General features: G+C 41.6%; 1 protein-coding gene across 31 annotated transcripts in view; it reads left to right on the plus strand.

Moving 5' to 3' along the window:
- The window catches only part of LOC130297737 (general transcription factor II-I repeat domain-containing protein 2-like), a 1,987,867-nt gene that overhangs the window by 1,764,794 nt on the left and 198,350 nt on the right, over window positions 1-24,723 (plus strand). For 5 of the 31 annotated variants that reach the window (XM_056550557.1, XM_056550553.1, XM_056550562.1 and 2 more), the window contains exon 19: window positions 16,616-16,698. The exons of the other annotated variants lie outside the window; for them this stretch is intronic. The gene's annotated coding sequence lies outside the window, so the exon portion shown is untranslated. The remainder of the gene's footprint in view (window positions 1-16,615; window positions 16,699-24,723) is intronic. 31 annotated transcript variants of the gene reach the window in all.

Genomic DNA, 24,723 nt, shown 5'->3' on the forward strand with positions numbered 1-24,723 from the left:
ATCTGTTTGGTCAGTAGTATAGCCTGGAATTTGAAGATAATTTTTTTGGCTAAATTAACACCTTTATCCAATGTTTTTATCTGCAATTCATTTTTTGTATTCCATAAAACAAAATAAACTTCTTAAGAAATGGTGTTCAAATATCTCAAAGAACCATGTGAACGGGCATTGTATCAACTATAAGTACTGAAAGGGGTTGTCCAGTTTGGAAAACCCCTGTTCATATACCTTATAAGTACATTCTGGAGAAGGGTCTTCTGTTCAGATTTCTCATTTCTGGGCCATAATAGAGAGGGACTAAAGGACCTGTCCTGTCCTGAATTACAAAGACAAACCATTGATGTAATTCGTCATTTTCCCTGTGGGAGCAGTGCAGGGAAAGTGAACACTTACTACCCACTTTTCACTACAGCTGAATACTGAGGGGTCACAAAAGGGGAAATCTTTGTAATCAGATTGTCATTCTTTGTTCCAACACAAATTTATGATGCTAATATTGAGACAAAAGTCCCTTGTACTTAATTTTTGGCCATAACATTACGGTCATAAAATTAAATGTGGATTTAATTGGAAAATAGAAGTAATTTCAGGCGTTTTTTTGAAATGTAAAAATTGACATACTTGAGCTTTATGTCCCTAAAAAAAAACACCCCAAATTACCTAACAAGTAGGGTTTATCCTAAATGGGAAGCACTTTAAGGGTGCGTGCACACGCTAGTAACTAGCAGCTTGTTTCTTGCTGCGGAAAACCCACTGTGAATTACGCTACCATTCATTTGAATGGGTCCACGGTCAGTTTGAAAATCTGGCACTGTTGTGGACTGTCCGCGGGAAACCCTCTGCTTGTTAGTAGCGTGTGAATGCTAGTCCATAATTAAGTTATCAAATTGTTTCTTTTTTCATATTTTTCTGCTCTGCCTTCCACCTGATAGCACACTACATTGCTGTAATTTAGGTGAGTATATGTCTGTTGTTGGTGGAGAGAACAACATGATCCATCTGCTTCTCCACCCATGACGTTTTTCAACAGTTCTGGATTTCTTTGTGATATAGTTTAGTAGGCCTATCCTGCACAATATCAAAGTCAGAACAGTCATATGCAGTGATCCCCCGACTTATGATGGCCCCGACATATGATCATTTCAACATATGATGGCCTCTCAGAGCCCATCGTATGTTGAAGGCAGCCGCGACATATGATGCTGCTGTGTGTCGGGGCCATCGTACAAACAGCTATCTGACAGCGCTGACAACTTCAGCAACTGACAGATAGTTGTATAATGTCCCCGTGTGCCCCGTTCTGCTTCCTGTTACTCACATGCTGTCCTGCTAACTCATACAGGCTTCCACTGTGAGTGCCGTGTAAGCCCCGCCTCCCCAGTGCAGCTATAGCCAATAGCTTGCAGCATCTTGCTGCAGGCATCCAATGAGCTGCTCCCCTTCCTTTCCTATAGAGCTGTAGTCGGCAGGATCGTAATGGAGGACATTCTGTCCCCCCTGAAGGTATTTAAAGAACTGTACAGTTCTGTATGCAATGTCACACATCACATACAATACATATACTCATTATACACCCCATACATCAATGTTTCCCTATCAGTGTGCCTCCAGCTGTTGCAAAACTATAACTCCCAGCATGCCCAGACAGTCAATGGCTGTACATGCATGCTGGGAGTTGTAGTTGTGCAACAGCTGGAGGCACCCTGGTTTGTTAAACACTCCCCATACACTCCACATACAATGGTCATCCCAGAACCAATTAGCAGTTTCCCATAGAGATATGTATTCAACATACAATGGTTCCGAGGCCCCAGAACCAATTACTATTTTTACATAGACATACATACTCGACATATGATGGTTTCAACATATGATGGTTCTCCTGGAACCAATTAATATCATATGTTGAGGGACCACTGTACAATAAGGAAATCCCCTGTACAATAACAGATCCAACGTCAAGATAAGTCAATTAAACACCAAAAACACACGTTAGCTGATGAAAATATTATTTTATTAGTACAAAAACAAGCATAAAAACTGCACAAAATGTTAAAATCAGAGCAATAGAAAATAAAGATACTGTCGACAGTGGACAAGAACTACATACGGTGGCTAAGGAATTCACATAACACAGTAATGTATATAGGAAGTCATGTTATGATCCCCACAGGTCATCAAGACCCAAATATACATGCAAGTGCTTAAAACAGAGTAAAAGAATAACCAAAAATCTACCATAAATAGACAGAAATGTATCCCCAGTGGGAGAGTAACATACTTAGCCACACGCTGAACCTGACATTTCACTCACTGCTTCATCCGGGGCCAAAGTAGGAACAGGTCAAGAATCTCTTGCTGCCAAAGGCAGGGGTTTCAGAATGTTCCCCATCATCCTTTGTGTTATATCCTAGTCTATCAGCAGGATAACAGATGACTGGAAATTCATTTATTTAATATCCCCACCAATTGCAAGTGATCCTCAGCTGTCAATTTTATATTGAAAAAGTTGCTCCGTTTTCCAAGTGTTCCAATTTCCTGGATAAGTCTATTATGACAGTCTTAGGAGAACAACCAGACTTCTCCTGGAAATCCGAACATATGGAATATGGAATAATTTTTTCAAGATGTAACTAGTGGACTTTTGAATTAACTAATGAGTTCATTAGATATTCATTAAATATTTGTATCTACATCTAAACTCATCATGGATTTTTAGACTACCTCATCATCCCGACAGAAAGACAGTGCAGCGTAGGGATGTAAGAAAAAATCGATTCTCGCGATAATCGCGATTTTTCATTTGCCGATACAGAATCGATTCAAAATATTTTTGAATCGATTCTTTTAGGGATGTGAAATTTTTATCTGCGGACGCCCGTATCTTACCTGCCAACGAGCCCGCGGAGCTCCGGTACAGGTGTTCGGTCCCCGGGCTGTATTCTTCTTACTTCCTGTTAGTCCGGCACGTCACATGGAGCTTCAGCCTATCACCAGCCGCAGCGATGTCCCGCCTCCGCTGGTGATAGGCTGAAGCTCCATGTGACGTGCCGGACTAACAGGAAGTAAGAAGAATACAGCCCGGGGACCCAACACCTGTACCGGAGCTCCGCGGGCTCGTTGGCAGGTAAGAGAAAGTGCGTTTTATTTTATTTTGCAGCCCGGACGGGATAACATGAGAAAAGTGAGCACCGGAGTACTAGATCGCCGCTGTCAAAGCTGACAGCGGCGTCTATTGGGATCTATGAATGCTCCCAGGTGGGCGATATATCGCGATATATCGCGATGTATCGTCACCTAGACGGTATCGCGATATATCGGGATATATCGAATCGCCACACTGGTATCGCGATTCGAATCGAATCGCCAAATTCTTGGCGATTCACACCCCTAGTGCAGCGGTGCTGAAGTTGCTGATCTTAGCTGTAAAAAATGGTATATGGCTCTATTTTGCACTGATCCTTAGTACAGCATTTACATTTTACTAGGGGTTCATATTATGTATGATTTCATACAGAGGCACATGGAATTGCAACATTTGCATGGACCATAAGACAAGTTCTAATGGAATCCTTTAAGACATGGAGAAATTTCTGATAGCAAATCCTATCATGAAGAATTGCCTGTTACTTAATGCAGTTATAGGCCCCGTTCACACAACGGAATTCTCGCGGCTGAATTCCGCGAGCGGAGATTCCGCCTTGCGGCCGCCGCTGAGGTTACTTCGGCACTAGGGCCGCGGGGCACTGAGCCGTCACCATTGACGGCTATGGTCCGCTGGCGGATTCCACACAAAGAATGAACATGTTCTTTCTTTGCACGAAACACTTTCAGCGGCGGATATGTCCGCCGCTGAAATTTCGCAGTGTGAACAGGTCTCCCGGAGACCCGTTCACACTAATGTTAAAGTTCACACCGCGGAATTGCGCCCGCGGAATTCCGCCCGGAAATTCCACAGCAATTCCGTAGTGTGAACGGGGCCTTGGAAGGTAGGGCAGTAATGCCTCGGGATCTGGCTCTCATTTGCAGGTCCTCTGATTTACTTCTCAACAAATTCCTATTTAAAGCGGACCCGTCAGATCCAGCAAAACATTTTTTTTTTAAAATATATCACTCAGTACCTAATCCTTACCATGTGCATCCAATTTTTATGTGTCTAGCACCTTGGTTTATTTTTTTATTACACTTTTGATTTAGCTCACTAGTCTGAATTCCTCTAAAAGGGAGGGGGCATGGCCTCACTGTGCAGTCTCCGCCCCCTCCCTCAGTATGTTGTCTGCTCACATCTCCCCTAGCATTAGAAAAACTACAACTCCCAGCTTGTCCTCACTGACAGTAGCGGGACACAAGCTGACAGTGAGGGGATTTTTCCTCCAGCTGTGAGCCCTGCGCTCACAGCTGTCAATCAAGGAAGTGTGTCCATGACGTAGGTGATGATGCATGGACACAGCAGAACTAGTATGTGTCCAAGCAGGCGGGGGGGGGGGGGCAGTTGTTTGACTGGCTTTTTCAGTATGAAATACTGAAAATGTTCTTATGAAAGCAATTGCAAAACCTATTGGTTATACATGCTTTACAGCATACCAACATTTTTTGTATCTGACAGTGCCCATTTAATGAACTTCCCACTTTCACAATGTGAGACTTCAGCTCTGCAAGTGATGAGCAAGGATCCTCTGCAAAAGCTGGAGAATATTTGATTTACTGTGGGTAAATTTTTCACAAGAACTGGAAATCACTAATGCGGTAGAACCACGCCGTGAGCTGTTAATCTATTACCGTCTACAGTGCAAAAGCCCTAATGCTTTAGTTATACATGTGGATCGTTCACACATAAGTATGATGATTGTTTGAAATATACACAAAATAAAATGTATAGACAAGTGATCCCAAACCTGTGACTCTCCATGCAGTTTAAAAAATCAAAATCTCTGCATGCCCAGTCAGCTAAAGGCTAAGTTTCTACTTGTTTTTTTGTCTTGCGTTTTTTGGTTTGAAAAAAAGGCAAGGAAAAACGCCTGAAAAAACAGCAGTGCAATTTCCTGCATCTGCTGTTTTTTCAGGCGTTTTTTCATTTGTGTGGAAATTGCATTTTTGGCACCTTTGGCGCTTTTTTTTTTTTTTGGTACCAAAATTTGTTGTGTACCAAAAAAAAAAAAAAAAGGATGCAGTAGTGATAAAAAAAATTATTTTAACGAAATTTTAAATTTTTAGGACTAAATTTTAATACATTTTTAATAAAGTGTGTGTTTCACTTTTTTCTCTCTGTATTTTTTTTTACATTTTTTAGGTAGTAGTACCACTCCCAGCATGGAACAGACTGTTCCATGATGGGAGTAGTAGTACCTGTACTAATAGACATATCCCCCCTGATGTCAGTCGTGACACCCCATGCGATCGTCCATAATATAGCAGAGATGCGAGCGGCTCTATACAGCACTCGCATCTCTGCACTATACTCCGGCCAGTGATGTGAATAGAACATCACTCATTCATATTTCCCACCCAGAGTGGGGATTGGCCGGATGGTTGCAGCCAATCACAGCTCTCAGTGGGAAATATGAATGAGTGAGTGGCCGGCCAGAGTATAGTGCAGAGATGCGAGCGCAGGAGAAAGCTGCTCAATCTCTGCTATAGACAGGACGATCAAAGCGGGTGTCAGTAGTGATACCCACTGTGATCTGTTCTTAACTGCAGGTACTACTACTCCCAACATGGAGCACACTCTGCTCCATTGGGGGATGTAGTATCTGCATTAATAGACAGATTGCAGCGAGTGTAACTTCTGACACCCGCTTCGATCTGTCTATTAATACAGGTACTACAGCTCCCAGCATCGAGCAGAGTGTGCTCCATGTTGGGAGTAGTAGTACTTGCAGTTAAGGAAAGATCACAGCAGATGTCACTCCTGACCCCCCGCTGTGATCCTCCTGTATAATGTAGAGATGCGAGTGGCCGCTCTTCTATGGTCCCCTGCACGGCCGTATATATATATATATATATATATATATATATATATATATACACACATATTCCTATTTCCCACAGAGAGCTGTGATTGGCTGGAACCATCTGGCCAATCACAGCTCTCTGCGCAAAATATGAATAGGTTTATATATACGTCAGTGCAGGGTAACATAGAAGAGTGGCCGCCCGCATCTATACATTATACAGGAGGATCGCAATGGGCGATCTGTCAATTAGTACAGGTAACTACTACTCCCATCAAGGAACAGTGTGTTCCATGCTGGGAGTAGTAGTACTAACTAAAAAAATAAAGAAAAAAAGTGAAAAACCACACACACACACACACACTACATTTTTATTATTGTCGGCTACATTTTTAGGTGCCCGCCCCCACCCACATAAATTTTATTAAAAAAGGTATCTCCATCACTCTTTTTGATCGCTAAAGTCCAAAAAAGAATAAAAACCGCCGGCAAAAACGCCAAAGTTAAAACCCACATATCGTTTTTCTTGACGTTTTTTCACTCCCATAGACTTCTATGGGAGAAAAACGCCACGATTTTGACAAAAAGTAGCCAGTGGCTCAACATGCTGCGATTTTGGAAAACCACCAAGGAGCGGAAAAACGCTGAAAAAAGAGTGAAAAAATGCCAAAAGGATAAAAAAAAAAAGCCAAAGTGAAAAAGGCCAAGTGGAATAAGAAAAAAACGCCATGTGTCAGAATTGGGAATCTTTAAAAAAAACAAAAAAAAACAAACAAACAAGTAGAAACTTAGCCAAAGGGTGGTTGGAAATCATTGGTATAGACCAACCAGTATAGAAATAGACACTCTGCAATGCAAGGAAACAGTTAATAAAACGCAATGTTGTGGACATTTAATTCTCAAGAACAGCAGGTTTTATCAGAGGTCAGACCCTTACTGATCATAAAAGGATGCTGTATCCTATTATAACAGGTAAAAAAGGAATATTCTTAAAAGCTGCTACTCCTGGTGCAAGTTGAATAACACAGCCTCCAACTATAATGTGCCATTCATAATACTGGTGTTGCTTTATGTGGTGGAGGGGTTTCGGGCTAGCATTTAGTACCTGTCGTTAACAAAAACTTTTAATATAATGTAGAGGATACAATTATATGTATATGTGTAATATACATTGATTAAAAAATGTGTATATTTTTGTCCCTACAGCTATTGTCTGTGTGTCTCTGTGAGGAGACCAAATAAAGGAAGTGTGGATGGACAAGCAGGGCTCTTTGCACTCCAAACAAGCAGGGCTCTGTGCAGTGAGGACAACCAGGGCTCTTTGCATTGAGGACAAGCAGGGCTCTGTACACTGAGGACAAGCAGGGCTCTGCACACTGAGGACAAGCAGGACTCTGTACACTGAGGACAAGCAGGACTCTGTACACTGAGGACAAGCAGGGCTCTGTACACTGAGGACAAGCAGGGCTCTGTACACTGAGGACAAGCAGAACTCTGTGCACTGAGGAAAAGCAGGGCTCCGTGCACTCAGGACAAGCTCTATGACACGCCCCCAACTCACACAGCAGGATGATTGACAAGCCAGGAGCCTGCACAGAGCCCTGCTTGTCCTCCCCTCACTTCCTATATTTAGACTTCTCATAGAGACACACAGGCAATAGATGCAGGGACAGCTATTTTTTTTACCCAAAAATATAAAAAATTTTATACGATGTATATTACACATATACACATAATGGTATTATCTACATTATATATAAAAAAGTTTTTGTTAATGACAGGTACACTTTTATGTTGCTTATATAGTGCCAACATATTATGCAGCCCTGTACTTTAGTCCTTAAAGATGTATGGCGTGGCTTGGAAACACTGGTCCACATTTACTATGGCTATTGTGCCAGAATTGTGGCAAACAGCAATTGAGACATTAGTCATGCATTAAAAAGAACAGTAAGATGAGCCTCCCTTGACAGGGGAGTGGCTTGGTGAGAAAAGGGTGTGATAAAAAATGAGAGATCATACAGCAAAAATATGCCAAATATTTGGCATCCTTTTTTTTTGCCTAAAGTAAGCCAATTAGTAGTAATATTAGGTCTAAAATTTGACTAGACCTTGAAAGAGGATATCCATAATCAGTGCCACACCTGTCCTCAGGTTGTGTGTGGTATAACAAATTAGCTCCACTTACTTAAAGGAAAACTGTCACCCTGATCACCCACACGTAACCCAGTGGGTGACCAGGAATCCAAAGAGGGGTCACTTATTATAATCGGTGCTGTGGTTCCCGAAATATTGGCTGGCGAATTTCCCCTTCCCGCTGGCTGTCTGCCCCTGCTTCTTTCTGTCAATCAGCCATCCCCTTAGTTAGCATATTCAGCGACTCCACGTCCTAGTGATGTGAGTCACATGTCAGGTGAGCGCTGCGCTCTGTCAGTAGAGCGCATGTGCAGGCAGTTTACATACAGCTCTCCCATGACTGCTTTCAGCACTCAGAGCTCAGGACATAAGAGCTGTATGTAAAGTGCCGGCGCATGCACTCTACCGACAGAGTGCAGCACCCACGTGACATGCGTCTCACGTCACTAGGATGTGGAGTCGCATAATATGAATATGCTAACTAAGGGGATGGGTGTTTGAGAAGATGGAAAGAAGCAAGGGGGGCCAGCCGGCAGGGCCTCGCCTCCCTGACACCAGAAGAGGTACTTCGCCAGCCAATATTTCGGGAACCACAGCACCGATTATAGTAAGTGAATAATGAGTATTTGAAGGAGGAGTAAAGTGGACTATAGGGGCCCCATGCCAGCCATCCGTATTATAAACTCAATATACAACGTGTTAAAGGGGTACTCTGGTGGAAAACATTTATTTTTATTTTTTTTGCAGCTGTATGCTACAGAGGAAATTCTTTTCTTTCTTTGACTTTCTTTTTTGTCTTTTCCACAGTGCTCTCTGCTGACACATGATGCATGTATCAGGAACTGTCCAGAGCAGAAGAAAATCCCCATTGCAAACCTATGCTGCTCTGGACAGTTCCTGTGGACAAGACAAAAAAGAAATTCAAAAAGAAAAGAATTTCCTCTGTAGCATACAGCTGCTAGAAGTACTGGAAGGGTAAAGATTTTTTAATAGAAGACATTTACAAATCTGTTTAACTTTCTGGCACCAGTTGATTAAAAAAAAAAAAAAACTGTTTTCCACCGGAGTACCCCTTTAACCTGATTCCACTACTGTTTTTCCCAAATGTTAATGAATATCTATGGGCTCACCCAGGCCCAGCTCCAATGCCCAGTCAGTCCACCCTAGCTACACAGTAGTTAAAGGGGTACTCCGGTGAAAAACTTTTTTTTTCAATCAACTGGTGCCAGAAAGTTAAACAGATTTGTAAATTACTTCTATTAAAAAAATCTTGATCCTTCCTGTACTTATAAGCTGCTGAATACTACAGTGGAATTTTTTTTCCGTTTGAAACACAGAGCTCTCTGCTGACATCATGAACACAGTTCTCTCTGCTGACATCTCTGTCCATTTTAGGAACTGCCAGCGTAAAAGGAAATCCCCATAGCAAACATATGCTGTTCTGGACAGTTCCTAAAATGGATAGAGATGTCAGCAGAGAGCACTGTGCTCATGATGTCAGCAGACAGCTCTGTGTTTCAAAAAGAAAATAATTTCCGCTGTAGTATTCAGCAGCTAATAAGTACAGGAAGGATTAAGATTTTTTAATAGAAGTAATTTACAAATCTGTTTAACTTTCTGGCACCAGTTGATTTAAAAAAAAAAAAGTTTTTTACCGGTGTACCCCTTTAACTTTTAGGTGTTGGCCATAGGTGATTGCGATAGCAAAGATCTTTGCATTTTACAGACACTTATTCCACAGTAAACTCTCTGTTGTTGTTGTCTAACTATAGAGGGTTGTACGGAATCTTACCTTTCTAGATTTCTTAGAAAACGTAAATTTTCCTACAAGCCTAAAAATAGAGTATTTTTGGACCCACATGCTTTGTTTGTTCAGCAACATAGAAACCTCCTGCTATCACTCAAACTAAAGTATTGTTCTTTTACTGTACCAAATTCTATACTCGTTGGAGGGAGAGAGAGTGGAAATTGCCATTATTACTAGTGATCGATGTTCCAGCTGACAGAATACGATGTAGTGCATGCAGCAAATTTCAGGTTTGGTGGAGACTGCTGTCTAAATTTCAGTGCCTGAGTCACAGTGATAAAGCAAACAGCCTTCGGGTATAAGAAGCAGACATGGGAAATGAGCAGAGCTTATTTGCTTAAAGATACATTAACACCATAAATATAAACTGTAAACGTGTTGGAACGGATGTGTTCACAAAGCTGGTTAACAAAGGAGTGGCCATGCCCTAAGTAATGCTGGGCTATAAGGGTGATGAAGCTTGGGGTCAACAGCAGGGCTTTTTGATACAGATGGGTCGACACAAGATGGATATAGAAGACCAACTCCAGCAGCAAAATCAAACTGTACCTTATCAACACCATTTGAAGGGTTATATGTCATCAAAAAGAAACAGAAGGATCCTTAGTGGTACTGTTTCATGCACAAGACCCCTGTTATCCCCTACTCAGTCCCATTCCGTGTACAACAGGGGCAGAACGCCACCGTTCTTAATTTTTCCACACAGCCCATTGAATAGAAAGATAGCATATTATATAGGCCACAAAGAAACGTATATGGATCATGTTAAAAGATGAATACTTTATTAAACATAATAATGCCAAAGGTTACATGCATTTAAAAAGATTTAAAAACAAAACACATAATAAAATCACAGAGATGCTACTCAAAGGGAGCATATATAACGGGCAGAGGTATAGATAAGGTCTCTCAAGCAAATATAGCTAAGTAATAAATATAAAAATTCTATGTCAAGTGCATAATCACCATACAAAAAAGTATCCTATGGAGCAAAGCCTTGCACTATCTATGCAAGTATGACGCAATTTCAGCTAATAATGAGAGACAAAGAAAAACAAACAATACAATAGTAATTACCTGGTGGACAACGTAACACCTCCGATGCCCGCACCCAACGTTTCACCAATCCAGCTTCCGGATAGCATAGTAACATAGTTTATAAGGTTGAAAAAAGAAAAAAGTCCATCAAGTTCAACCTATATCCCTACTGTGTTTATCCACAAGAAGCCAAAAAAGAAGCCTTGTTATAGATACAGTCCTGTGTATAAATATATTATGGGAGAGATCTCTATACTGTCACTTGATATATTTATACATAGTTATATGTTCTAAACTAAATAACCCCAATTTTGGTAATCTTTCTTGATACTATAGTCCTCCCATTCCCCGTATTACTCTGGTTGCCCGTCTTTGTACCCTCTCCAGCTCCACTATATCTTTCTTGTACACTGGTGCCCAGTACTTTACACAGTATTCCATGTGTGGTCTGACTAGTGAGTTGTACAGTGGTAGAATTATTTCCTTGTCATGGGCATCTATGCCCCTTTTGATGCCCCCCATTATTTTACTTGCCTTGGTAGCAGCTGCCTTGAACTGCTTGCTACAGTTAAATTTACTTTTCCATTTTAGTTGTCTCAATTGTCTTCCCATTTAATGCATATTCCTCCCCATGTACATAACCTTACATTTATCAGTGTTAAACTTCATCTTCCATTTTCCCAGCCCAAGCCTCCAGCCTATCCAGGTTCACATGTAACAGTGCACTGTCCTCTATTGTGTTAATCACCTTTCAGAGCTTAGTATCATCTACAAATATTGACACTTTACTGTACCAAGGTCATCAATAAATATATTAAAAAGAATAGGACCTAAAACTAATCCCTGTAGTACCCTACTAGTAACAGTGACCCAATCAGAGTATGTACCATTAATAACCACTAACAGTTTCTTACCCATTTAGAAACATTTTCCCCCATTCGACATGTTCTCATTTTATCTTCCAACCTTGTATGTGGCGCAGTATCAAATGTTTAATTTTTTTTTTAGATATATGACATTTGGCAATTCACCCTGGTCCAGTCTTAAGCTCACATCTTTATAAAAGCTGATCGGGTTAGTTTTACAGGACTGATCCCCTATAAACCCATGCTGAAATGGAGTAATTCATCTATTTTCATTGAGATACTCCAAAATAGAATCTGTTAGAACCCACTCAAACAATTTACATATAATGGAAGTACAAGTAACAGGCCTATAGTTCCCTTTGTTACTTTTTGGCCTATTTTTGAATATTGGTACCACATTTGCTATGTGCCAGTCCTGGAGAACAGACCCTTTCCCATATTAGAAATAGGGGTCTATCTTGTTACTTAACTCCCTTAGAACGCAATAGTGAATGCCATCTGAATGAAGCCTAGCCATAGCTAGGGGGTCCTCCTAATAGATCCCCTAGCAGCTGAATGGTCTTCCTTTATGCTATTTACTTATTTGCCCTGTAATGCTCTATAATTGACAAAGACTAAGCAAACAAGATGATGATCTTTTGTAGTCACCCTTTGCATGTATCAACATTTACTATGTTCAGCTCTGCTACATTCATACCAAGTAAAAGGAAACCAACCCTGGTGCTACTCTTGGTTTCTTTGACCTTTCACTTGGTGGACTTGGACATGTTCAAGACTAAAATGTAGAGAGGCAGTGAACATGCGGTGTGAAAAAAGAAGTGGTGGTCCGGCACTTGCAAGACTAGGGCAGTATGTGTAAGCGAGGACAGATATGAATGCAGATAAGGCAAAATGTGGACCACAGCGGTGCACCTCAGCATAAGTAAACGTGATATGACAAAGAAGAGGCCAAAACAAGGTTGCACTCACCATCCTATGGCTTAATTCAACACTGTACAGGCATGTACCGTGTTGAATCAAGCCAGTGGATGGTGAGTGCAACCTCGTTTTGGCCTCTTCTTTGTCATTTCTGTGAACATACAGTCATGGCCGTAATTGTTGACACCTTTGAAATTTTTCTAGAAAATGAAGTATTTCTCACAGAATAGGATTGCAGTAACACATGTTTTGCTGTACACATGTTTATTTCCTTTGTGTGTATTGGAACTAAACCAAAATAGGACATACTGTCACTCCAAAAATGGGCTGGACAAAATTATTGGCACCCTTTCAAAATTGTGGAAAAATAAGATTGTTTCAAGCATGTGATGCACCTTTAAACTCACCGGGGCAAGTAACAGGTGTGGGCAATATAAAAATCACCTGAAAGCAGATAAAAAGGAGAGAAGTTCACTTAGTCTTTGCATTGTGTGTCTGTGTGTGCCACACTAAGCATGGACAACAGAGAAGAGAACTGTCTGAGGACTTGAGAACAAAAATTGTGGAAAAATATCAACAATCTCAAGGTTACAAGTCCATCTCCAGAGATCTAGATTTGCCTTTGTCCACAGTGCGCAACATTATCAAGAAGTTTGCAAACCATGGCACTGTAACTAATCTCCCTGGGCGTGGACGGAAGAGAAACATTTATGAAAGGTGTCAACGCAGGATAGTCCCAGGAGGACCCCACTGCTGACACACAGACATAAAAAAGCAAGACTACATTTTGCCAAAATGGACTTGAGTAAGCCAAAATCCTTCTGGGAAAACGTCTTGTAGACAGATGAGACCAAGATAGAGCTTTTTGGTAAAGCACATCATTTTACTGTTTACCGAAAGCAGAATGAGGCCTACAAAGAAAAGAACACAGTACCTACAGTGAAATATGGTTGAGTTTCAATGATGTTTTGGGGTTGTTTTGCTGCCTCTGGCACTGGGTGCCTTGAATGTGTGCAACAGATTTTGGGTCGCACTGTACAGCCTAGTGTCAGAAAGCTGGGTTTGCAGATCTTGGGTCTTCCAGCAGGACAATGACCCCCAAACATACATCAAACAGCACCCAGAAATGGATGGCAACAAAGCACTGGAGAGTTTTTAAGTGGCAGCAATGAGTCCAGATCTAAATCCCATTGAACACATGTGGAGAGATCTTAAAATTGCTGTTGGGAAAAGGCGCCTTCCAATAAGAGAGACCTGGAGCAGTTTGGAAAGGAAGAGTGGTCCAACATTCCGTCTGAGAGGTGGAAGAAGCTTATTGATGGTTATAGGAAGCGACTGATTTCAATTATTTTTTCCTAAGGGTGTGCAACCAAATATTAAGTTAAGGCGCCAATAATGTTGTCCAGCCCATTTTTGGAGTTTGGTGTGTGGAATTATGTCCAGTTTGCTTTTTTTCCTCCCTTTTTTGGTTTAGTTCCAATACACTCAAATCAAATAAACCTGTGTATAGCAAAACATGTGTTACTGCAATCCTTTTCTGTGAGAAATACTTCATTTTCTTGAAAAATTTCAGGGGTGCCAACATTTACGGCCATCACTGTATTTAAAATGTTCAAGGCCCTAGAGTAGCTAGTCTATAGGAAAGGGTCTATTGAGGCCTGCTCTGGTCATGGCATTGTACCTCAACATCATGCCAGGGAGGGACAGAAAGTGTTAAATGTGTGATAGAATTCACCAAAAAGAGAAAGCTCGAAGAGGAAGTGGTATTAATGGAGCGTTGAATGACAAACAGCGTCCTGGTCTCTCTGTCTCTGGCTGTAACCTCAGGTGACAGGTCTGGAATGCTCCTGTGTCATGCTGTTCGACAGGTTAACTCATTCAAGGCTAAGCCTTGATAAATTTCCTGAACTGTAGATAATAAATACACCAGAAACCTACTGTGAGGGCAGATCTGTAATATTTAACCTTTTAACTTTTAGTCTATCATTCGCCCTGTGTGCCCTGACCACCTACATTGAAAGTTACTTCTCATGATAAATCAGATTGTTACCCTTTTCTCCCAGAGCCTAGACACATTTGTAGGTAGGAGTAGTTTTGCAATGACCACTAGATCACCAAAAGATTCATTGTGATCCATCCATTTCTGACAACCATTTTAGGCTTTCATCATGAGAAATGCCATCCAGTCTGCCAGCATCATGTTGCAGAGCAGGAAGAGCTGAGCAGATTGATATATAGATTTATGGTAAAAGATATATAAAAACCTGTAATTTATTCTTGTAAATCTCTATTCACTCTGAGCTAAGGACATCAGTGGGCGGCTCTTCCCTGAATAATGGTCCATCCACAGCTAACTGCCAATCACTGATAGCCCCGCCCACTGGACTAATAACCAAGAATGAGCAGTTTTTCCCACAAAATTATATATCACTCCTCCTGCTCTATAACATGGAGTGGACTGTATTTTCAAGTTGACCGGATCCCTTTGAGACTTAATGTTATCTATTTTTTCCACAAGGTGTTGTTAAAGTTGTACAATAGTCCCTCAAGTTACAATATTAATAGGTTCCAGGACGACCATTGTATGTTGAAACTAGAGATGAGCTAACTTACAGTAAATTCGATTCGTCATGAACTTCTCGGCTCGGCAGTTGATGACTTTTCCTGCATAAATTAGTTCAGCTTTCAGGTGCTCCGATGGGCTGGAAAAAGTGGATACAGTCCTAGGAGACTCTTTCCTAGGACTGTATCCACCTTTTCCAGCCCACCGGAGCACCTGAAGGCTGAACTAATTTACACAAGATAAGTCATCAACTGCCGAGCCGAGAAGTTCGTGACAAATCGAATTTACTGTAAGTTCGCTCATCTCTAGTTGAGAACAGAACTTTATGGAAACCTGGTAATTGGTACTAAAGGCACCAAAATGTCATCCAAAAATAGGAAAAAGTGAGGACTAAAGAAAAATAAGTAGATAATTAGTATAGATAAAGAAAGTCCTTACATATAAAAGTAAGAAAGATCTGCTGGGAGCTGTAAATCACTGTCTATGTCAGTGTTTCCCAGCTAGGGTACCGCCAGCTGTTGCGAAACTAAAACTCCCAGCATGCCCGGACAGCCTTCGGCTGTCCGGGCATGCTGGAAGTTTTAGTTTTGCAACAGCTGGAGGCACCCTAGTTGGGGAAAACTGGTCTATGTAGAGGACAGGAGCTTCTTCGGGGTCCTGTACAGTACACGCAATGTCCTAAAAAAGTAACATGGAGTCTCCCTCACCTGGTGCCCAAAGGAGCAGGTAACCCTGGTACAGGTAAAGTGTATAGAACATGTAATACCTCCCTGTACTGTAGGGGGCGCTACCAGACACCAGTCAGTGCATACGGTTCAGTAATACAGGGGTTTTACCAGTGAATGCCCATTCTGATTGGTCAGTTCTTCCAGCCATTGACACGTTTCACAGATCTGGTTTGTCCGTAGTATTGTATGTTGAGTCTGGTTTCAACTTACAATGGTCCAGAAAAGATCATTGTATGTTGAAACTATTGTATGTTGAGGGATCACTGTACATTGAAAGGAACAAACCCTACACCCTAGTTTAAAGCCTGATGGTCAAAGTATGACACACTTATGGCCATTTCTCACCACAATGAGATACTGTATACATTTTGTTCATCCTGGTGAAAAATATACCTATAATACCCAATGAGTTGGATGGGTGTTGTGCTTTATTCATAAATAAACTATGTATATACTCTCAGCCATGCATGTTGCTTATGCAGTTTATCTTACAAACATACTACACTTTTCTTTTACTTAGAGGAGAACAAAGGGATTACTTTATGGGAACTCTAACTTTCTTACTGTGGTTAAGTTACTTATAACTTTTTTTTTTTTTTATGCTGCAGTGGAAATCTGCTCTGGCATCCTGGTGGGAGTTACAGTTCGGTTCAGCAGCAAGCAAAGTTTCAATGAAAAGCATGCGAAAAAGGTATGGCAGCTTAAAGGGAACCCATTGTGCAATTTGATCTGCAGGCATTGCGTAAAGCAAGAAGAGCTGAGTGTAATGATCTGTGGGGGAACAAATTCAGTATAATGTGTATATTTTAAATTCTCTGTTGATTCCAGGCTTAGGTGTCCATTGGGTGGTCCTAATCAGTGATTGACAATATCATAATTAAGTAAGACTGCCCATTGGACACCTCAGGGATTTCAATCAATAAGTTATATGGAATATATTCCTACAAAACTATATATCGCTTCAGATTTTTCTGCTCTACAACATGCCTGTAGATCAGTGTTTCCCAAGCGCGGTCCTCAAGTTCCCCCAACAGGTCATGTTTTCAGGATTTTGTCAGTCTTTCTATGGAGAGATAATTGTGGTGATGTCTGATGCACTGACCATAATTGTATCACCTGTGAAAGACTAAGTAAATCCTGAAAACATGGCCTGTTGGGGGGATTATACAGAATGTTCAAGTTGACAGGTTCCTTTCAACCTGTAATAAAAGAAAGTAGATTTCAGACCACCTCTGACACCAGTAGATACTGCGGATAAGGTGGACTTGCAGGTTATAGTGGTGCCCTAATGCAGCAGCCAAACAGCAAGAGGAAGTACACAAGGCAAGAATTGCCCATTGGTTTTACAGCCATATTGTAACTTCCAAAATCAGTCATCTAGCATTGTATACTATGGCTGCTGTTTACACATCCAGTGCTTCCTAGATACATCCCTTAATCATATCTGTGCTGTGTTGTCTGTGCCGTGGCCCTGGGTATATGTGTATTGGGGGGGGGGGGGGGGGTTGGCTGTCACCTATGCAAATATTTCAGTGAGGTCTTCGTTATGGGCTGGCAGCGATATCCCAGTGGTGAAACTTGCAGAGGGGAAGCTTGAAAGAAATACAATCATGTGTTTCCTTTATTGAGCTGTGTAAACTCCTGGTCACAGATGACATGCTCCCAGGTATGTTCCAGCTAGTGACAGAATATACTGTTTATGCTGCTTTAACCCTGTGTGTGCCTGGGTGAATTGCTGGAATGGTATGTAATGTACTCATGTAGACCATTCCAATGATGCCCAGTGCAGTGCATTGTATTGAAACCACAACACCTTTATAACATATCACACAGTGCCCCAGTTACCCTATGAGTATAGTAAAGTATATAGCAGTGATCTCCGACCTGTGACTCTCCAGCTGTTGCAAAACTACAACCCTTGTCATGCAGTTGTAGTTTTTGCAACAACTGGAGAGCCACAGGTTGGAGAACACTGGTCTGTGATTCTTACCAATATATACCAAACCAATCCACTAATCCTTTACCAGTCAGATGTCAGTGCTCTCTGCATCATTCTCCCAGTCCAACCCTGCCAGAATATTGTCCTGAGAACTGACAAACACGTCAGGCAGGTGAACCTAATAGCCAGGCTTACAGCAGATCTAAATGCCATGTAAAGAATAGGAATTACAGACAAGGGTGAGGAGGGACAACAACACTGAGTAGGAAATCTGCAGATTTATAGGTTTAAGTAGGATATCGGCCACCCCCACAAGCATGGGCTTTTAGCCTTAGTAACTTGTGAAGAATTAACATAATCCGCAATTCTTTTCAACTTTTTAAAATACAGAATTTAAGGGGATGGGGAGGGTGTTCCTGCTAAAATATAGGAGGAAAGGGATAAAAATTAATTATAATAAACACACTGCAAAATTTGGAGGAAATCACGGCCTGTCATGGAGCACAGACAATGGGGGAGATTCTCAACAAATTTTGCGCAAAAAAAAATGTATGCCAAAAAGTATCAAACACATTTTCAAAGAGCTTTGTGCCATGGTTTACACTGTTCACGGACGTTTTGTAAAAGTAGGCGTGTCCATGTGTATTTTCTGCTTTACATGAATGGAGGGGGCATGGTGTGACGTCATGATCATGGAAGCCCCAGGCTTCCTTGACCATAACTCCATGGCACTGGCCTAGAGATCACGGGGGTCCCTGCCGTCGGACCCCCCCACGATCATACATGTTATCCCCTATGCTTTGGATAGGGGATAACCTGTATAGGGGCAGAGTACCCCTTTAAGAGACGCAACTTTCTCTAACTGTGTATAGGGAGAGACAGACATAGGCAGAGAACAAGCCACCTTGGACCCTAACCTCCACCGTGACTAGTTATCCAGATCCTAGCGGCACCTGTTTCAGGCAGAATAAAACAGGTGAAAGGTTTCCTTTAAAAAGAACGCACACTGATGTGCTGGTAAAAACTAACCAATGCGTTTCAATCTAATTCTTAGCTATGACATCAAGTTAGGACTGTTACCGCATAAAAACTAAAAGGGGTTGTTCAACTAACTTCCTAATTAATAGGATATGAAGTAAATATAGAAACAATGGGGTCTGATGACAGAGACCCAACATGTATTCTTTCACCCCAATATACTATACCAATATAGAAGACAGCTCCTGGGGCAAAGCCAGATTAATGCAGTCTTCTAGCTGAGATATTTGCCCAAAATAAATTGACATGGAAGGATCCTTTTGCAGGTTCAGTGGCACATCCCATAGCACCATATTGCTTAAAGGGGTACTCCGCCCCTAGACATCTTATCCGCTATCCAAAGGATAAGATGTCTGATCGTGGGGGTCCCGCTGCTGGGAACCCCTGCGATTTCTCCTGCAGCACCCAGAGTCATCTGCTGTCATGTCCACTCCCATAGACTTGTATTGAGGGGGCGTGACGAGCGGGCGTGACATCACGATACTCCGACCCCTGTATTGCCCGTCATCAGGCACGGAGGAAGTTCACTCCGTGCAGAAGATGACACGGGGTGCTGCAGGAGAGATTCGCAGCAGCAGGACCCCTGTGATCAGACATCTTTTCCCCTATTCTTTGGATAGGCAGAGTTCCCCTTTTATACCCAGTGATCAGCTGACAAATAGCAGTCATTCATCAGCTGATCACTGGGTTATGCAACAGGGGATGTGCAGCCGACAGGGATGTCGGCGAAGGGCTACGTGAACGATCCAGGAATTGCTCATGTGGCCCAGGCTGCACAATCATTGAACCATGGGTCTGCCTGTCTAAAAAGACCCTTAGAAGCGGGCATTGGGCATGCTTTGCAGTTACCATCTGTCTTAAGTGATAACACAGCTAATATTATTCAAGCATGTATTATAAAGGGAGGGGATCAATGTTAGACATGCTGATGGAGCCAATAATCACAACTCCCACAATCCTTTTATTCTATACACAGTTCTTCGATATGACATTAGTTTGGTTATATAAGGCTTGTCCGGGTCTAGCTATTTGCCAAAGGGATTTTGTTAGACAGTAGCACAGAAAGCACACACAGATCACAGGTTTCCTGGCAGATCTGCATTCAGTCTCTGTTTGTTACCTCGGTCTTCATAGCAACAAAAACACCGGAACATCTCTAAATTTATGTGAGAAAATATTCTAGGGCCCAAACTATGTAGCACCTACAGTCAGTAGTGCAATTCAAGGCATGTGTTACTTCTCATTCATATCTTCAAGGCCCAGAGGAGTTTGCATTCTAATGTCCCCTTTATAGGTACACAGATATTAAGGTCTATCATCAGAGCCCTGGGGAAACCTGCAAAACCTTTAAAAAGGGCCTCTACCTACCATGTGCCATTTTAAATGGGGTACTCCGGTGGAAAGCTTTTTTTTTTTTTATCAACTGGTGCCAGAAAGTTAAACAGATTTGTAAATTACTTCTATTAAAAAATCTTTATCTTTCCAGTACCTATTAGTAGCTATATGCTTCAGAGGAAATTCTTTTATTTTTTATTTATTTTTTGTCCACAGTGCTCTCTGCTGACACCTGATGCCCGTGTCAGGAACTGTTTAGAGCAGGAGAAAATCCTCATAGCAAATCTATGCTACTCTGGACAGTTCCTGACACGGACAGAGGTGTCAGCAGAAAGCACTGTGGAAAAAACTAAAAGAGATTCAAAAATCAAAGAATTTCCTCTGTAGCATACAGCTGCTAATAAGTACTGGAAGAATAAACATTTTTTAATATAAGTAATTTACAAATCTGTTTAACTTTCTGGCACCAGTTCATTTAAAAATAAAAAAAAATAAAAAATAAAGTTTTCCACCAGAGTACCCCTTTAATAGAAGTGTTGTCTTGTGTGGTACAGGGGCCCGTCACATACCAGAGCCTAGGTGCATATTCTACTTTTGTTGCCCCTATAGCAAAATGTGCAACCTGTGGCTCTCTAGCTGTTGAAAAACTACAATTCCCAGCATGCCTGGACAGCCAATGGGAGTTACTGTTTTAGACAAGCTGTAGAGTCACAGGTTGAAGACCAGTGTCCTATAGCTACCCCCTGCCTGTTGTGTAGGATACTAGTTAATGTTGGCTTTTCTTTAAATAGTCTGACTTTCTACCACTGTAGTGCCTACTTGGTACTGCTCCTTGGTGTTCTATGGTCACATGCATACATGCCTGGCCAATGGATCTAGAATATTTAGAGCTAGGATTATCCTCTTAACATGGTTTCCCGATTCTAACTTAATCATTGTGTGTTGTAATATTCAGCAACTTACTTTGTTTTATCGCCATGTTCAATATCTCTGCATGCTGTCAGTTAACGGAAGCATTCCAGTCTACATCCAGCAGGCGGCAACTGGACCTGATTTAGTCCTCCTGACACAGAGCTCGGATACACTGTAGTGAACCTAGCAGCACATTTTCAGGGCAGCTTTTGGATAGAAAATTTACTGATCTTGAATATCGTAAGGCACTAGAACAATTGGGTAGATTTATTAGGAGTGACCAGTGTCGGGCAGCTGTCGCCAAAGCAAATAAAATCATGGGGTGCATCAATAGGGGCATAGATGCCCACGGCAAGGAAAAATTCTACCGCTGTACAAATCACTAGTCAGACCACACATAGAATACTGTGTACAGTACTGGGCACCAGTGTACAAGAAAGATATAGTGGAGCTGGAGAGGGTTCTAATACGGGCAACCAGAGTAATATGGGGAATAGGGGGACTACAGTACCCAGAAAGATTATCAGAATTAGGGTTATTTAGTTTAGAAAAAAAACTATGTATAAATATATCAGGAGGCAGTACAGAGATCTCTCCCATGATCTATTTATACCCAGGACTGTAGCTATAACAAGGGGGCATCCTCTACGTTTAGAGGAAAGAAGGTTTCTACACCAGCACAGACAGGGATTCTTTACTGTAAGAGCAGTGAGGCTGTGGAATTCTCTGCCTGAGAAGGTGGTCATGGTTAACTCGGTAAAATAATTTTAAATAAATGCATTTTTGGAGAATAATAACATTACAGGTTATGGATTCTAGATTTATAGGGACAGAAGGTTGATCTAGGGATCTATTCCGATTGCCATATTGGAGTCAGGAAGGAATATTTACCTCTAGTATGAGGGTTTTTGGCCTTCCTCTGGATCAACTCAGTAGGGTTATAGATTGAACTTGATAGACTCTGGTCTTTTTTCAACCTTATGAACTATGTTACTAGGATTGCATTTATAAGCCAGTCGAATATATTATGCAAGGCTCTTAATAATGATGATGCATTTTGCACTGCACTACTTTCCGAAAACAATGGGGAGATTTATCAAAACTTTGCAGATGAACAGGGCAGCAAAATGAAAACTATTTTATGTCTTCAGTATATATAAATCGGTCTAAAAGTTTGTTACGCCCCTCTTGGTAAAGCTTCTCCATTTTTTCAAAGATTTTGGTACTACAGCATTGTCCAGTTCATAGCTCTACTATTAAAAGTTCAAAGGCTGTCAGGGCATGCTAGGTCTTGTAGTTTTGGAACAACTGGGGGAACACTATATTAGGTAGTTCGCTTGTCAAGTTCCCCATCAAGTCATTGAGCTTTAAGGTGGAACTTATGTTTATCTACACAAGAAGAGCACCCCCTTCCCTAAACCAACATCTAGCATATAAATTGCAATCCAGAATAGACTGAGCTATTAGAACTATGTTGCTGTGATCAGATTTATTCCACCACATCTATTCGTCCGACTTTTCTCTGTTGTAGTTTACACATTCTTGAACTCTTCACACCTATATTGTTTTCCTCTTACTGTACGCTCCGTCTTCCCTCCTGCTCCTCTTCTCTCCCCCCTCGTCCTTGCCCATCCCGTCTCACCCCACTCTCTGCCCAACCGGTTCTTCCATCATATTGTTTCTGAGAGGATTATAGCCATGGCAACTACCAGGTAACAGGAACTGATAACCCACCGGTGTCCACCCCTAATCCACCTGCTCCGCTCATTGGACTCCACTGCCTCTTGCTGTTTTAAAACATTTTTGGGTAGGGTCAGCCATAAATTGAGATCTGCGGCACAGACTGGATTCCTTACTTCTCACGTGTGTAGAGTTAAGAACGGTTACATGAAACACATTTTGCAATACACTAAAGACAATAAATATGTAATCTGTATTGCATTACATTGAAATATCTGGCACCTGCAGGACCAGCTATTGGATTATCAGAAAGGTGTTTTTTTTTTTTTTTTTTAACCTGCCAAAATTCTTACATGAAATAGAAAAGCAAAAAGATGGAGGACAGCGCCTCGTGTAATTCCGATAACACTTGTTATAGCGAATGGTCAGGTAATGTGCTCACCTTAGGTTCATGCATATAACCCTCCGTGTTGGGGTAGTGGTGGATGTTCCGGAGCTGCAGCTTACGGGTTACGGCCGATGTCCTTGCGGGGGTCGGCAGGATTCTTGACACAGGATACGGATTTGAAGAAAAAAAGAAACCCTCTTTGCCGGCGCTGCTTGGATGGTGCAATAATGTGGATGAGCTCATCCACATTATTGCACCATCCGAGTAGCGCCGGCAAAGAGGGTTTCTTTTTTTCTTCAAATCCGTATCCTGTGTCAAAACTCTTACATGAATTGCACCATCTTTATTATAAGTTTTAGACATTTTTGGCCTTTCATCCAACTAAGGGGCAGGGCTTTAGTAAAAATGTGAATGTTTTATGCAAAGTTTGCATAGTATATTAAATGTTGTGTAGATCCATTTATTAGCTAAAAAAAAAGTTGAGTCAACAAGGTACAAATAATCCTCCCATTTGTTTTTATCAGAGACATAGGAAGGGAATTTAAAACCCCTGACATTTCATATGCCGGTCTTCAGTAAAAAAAGAGGCTTGCTTAAAATGTGCCAGACTTGTGAAGAGGCAAGCCTGTTTAATAAATTTGGTGCGTATCTTGCACTATCCGTGCACACCATACTTATAAATCTACTACAGCAATGAGTTACATTTCTGGCAAAGTTTACTCCAATCGCTGTACGTTACATTAAATCCGCCACGCTGTGGTCTCCCCACGTACTCACACTAAGCCTTGCCCACTTTATGTAAAATTGGTGTATGTGTAATGAAAAGGAAAAAAGTTGCAAATTTTTGCACAAAATATATGACTTCTGTGCACAGAATAGTGTCCAATCTAGAGTATGAGGGCACCCAGTCCCCAAGTTCGAAGAAAAAGGTGGCCTGTGTGTGCTCATTCTCCATTATAGTCTGTGTTAGATATGTGCACACTTTTTTGGTACCTTTAACTGCACAAACTCCATATTTGTTAACAGTGCCAATAACAAGATGGCAAAAGGGGCTTAAAATTTCTGTAAATTCTAGTTTTGGGGGTACAATAGGGTGTTTAGATAGGGTGTTTTGCATCCAAAGCTTGCAAAATAATATGCAGACTCTCCATAGAGAAGGGGCCCCTTGTCCATAGACAGAAGTGAGTCTTGGTGCTATATTGTAGACTACTACTCTATGCTACCAGTCGGGCATAAGAAGTCAGAAGACAGGGTTGAACCAACAGGAGGTGCAGGGGTATCTGTTGCATATGGACCCTTGTGCTTTGCCACATGTGGTGACCCACGGGTGTATGGCGGGACCACGGGTGTAGCGGTGTGAGTGGTGGGATCAGATGGTATTAAGCCCGGGGGCAAGATGTTGTTAACCCCTAGTGTTCGTGACG

The sequence above is a fragment of the Hyla sarda genome, chromosome 13 (genome assembly GCF_029499605.1).
Source record: "Hyla sarda isolate aHylSar1 chromosome 13, aHylSar1.hap1, whole genome shotgun sequence".
Lineage (NCBI taxonomy): Eukaryota > Metazoa > Chordata > Amphibia > Anura > Hylidae > Hyla > Hyla sarda.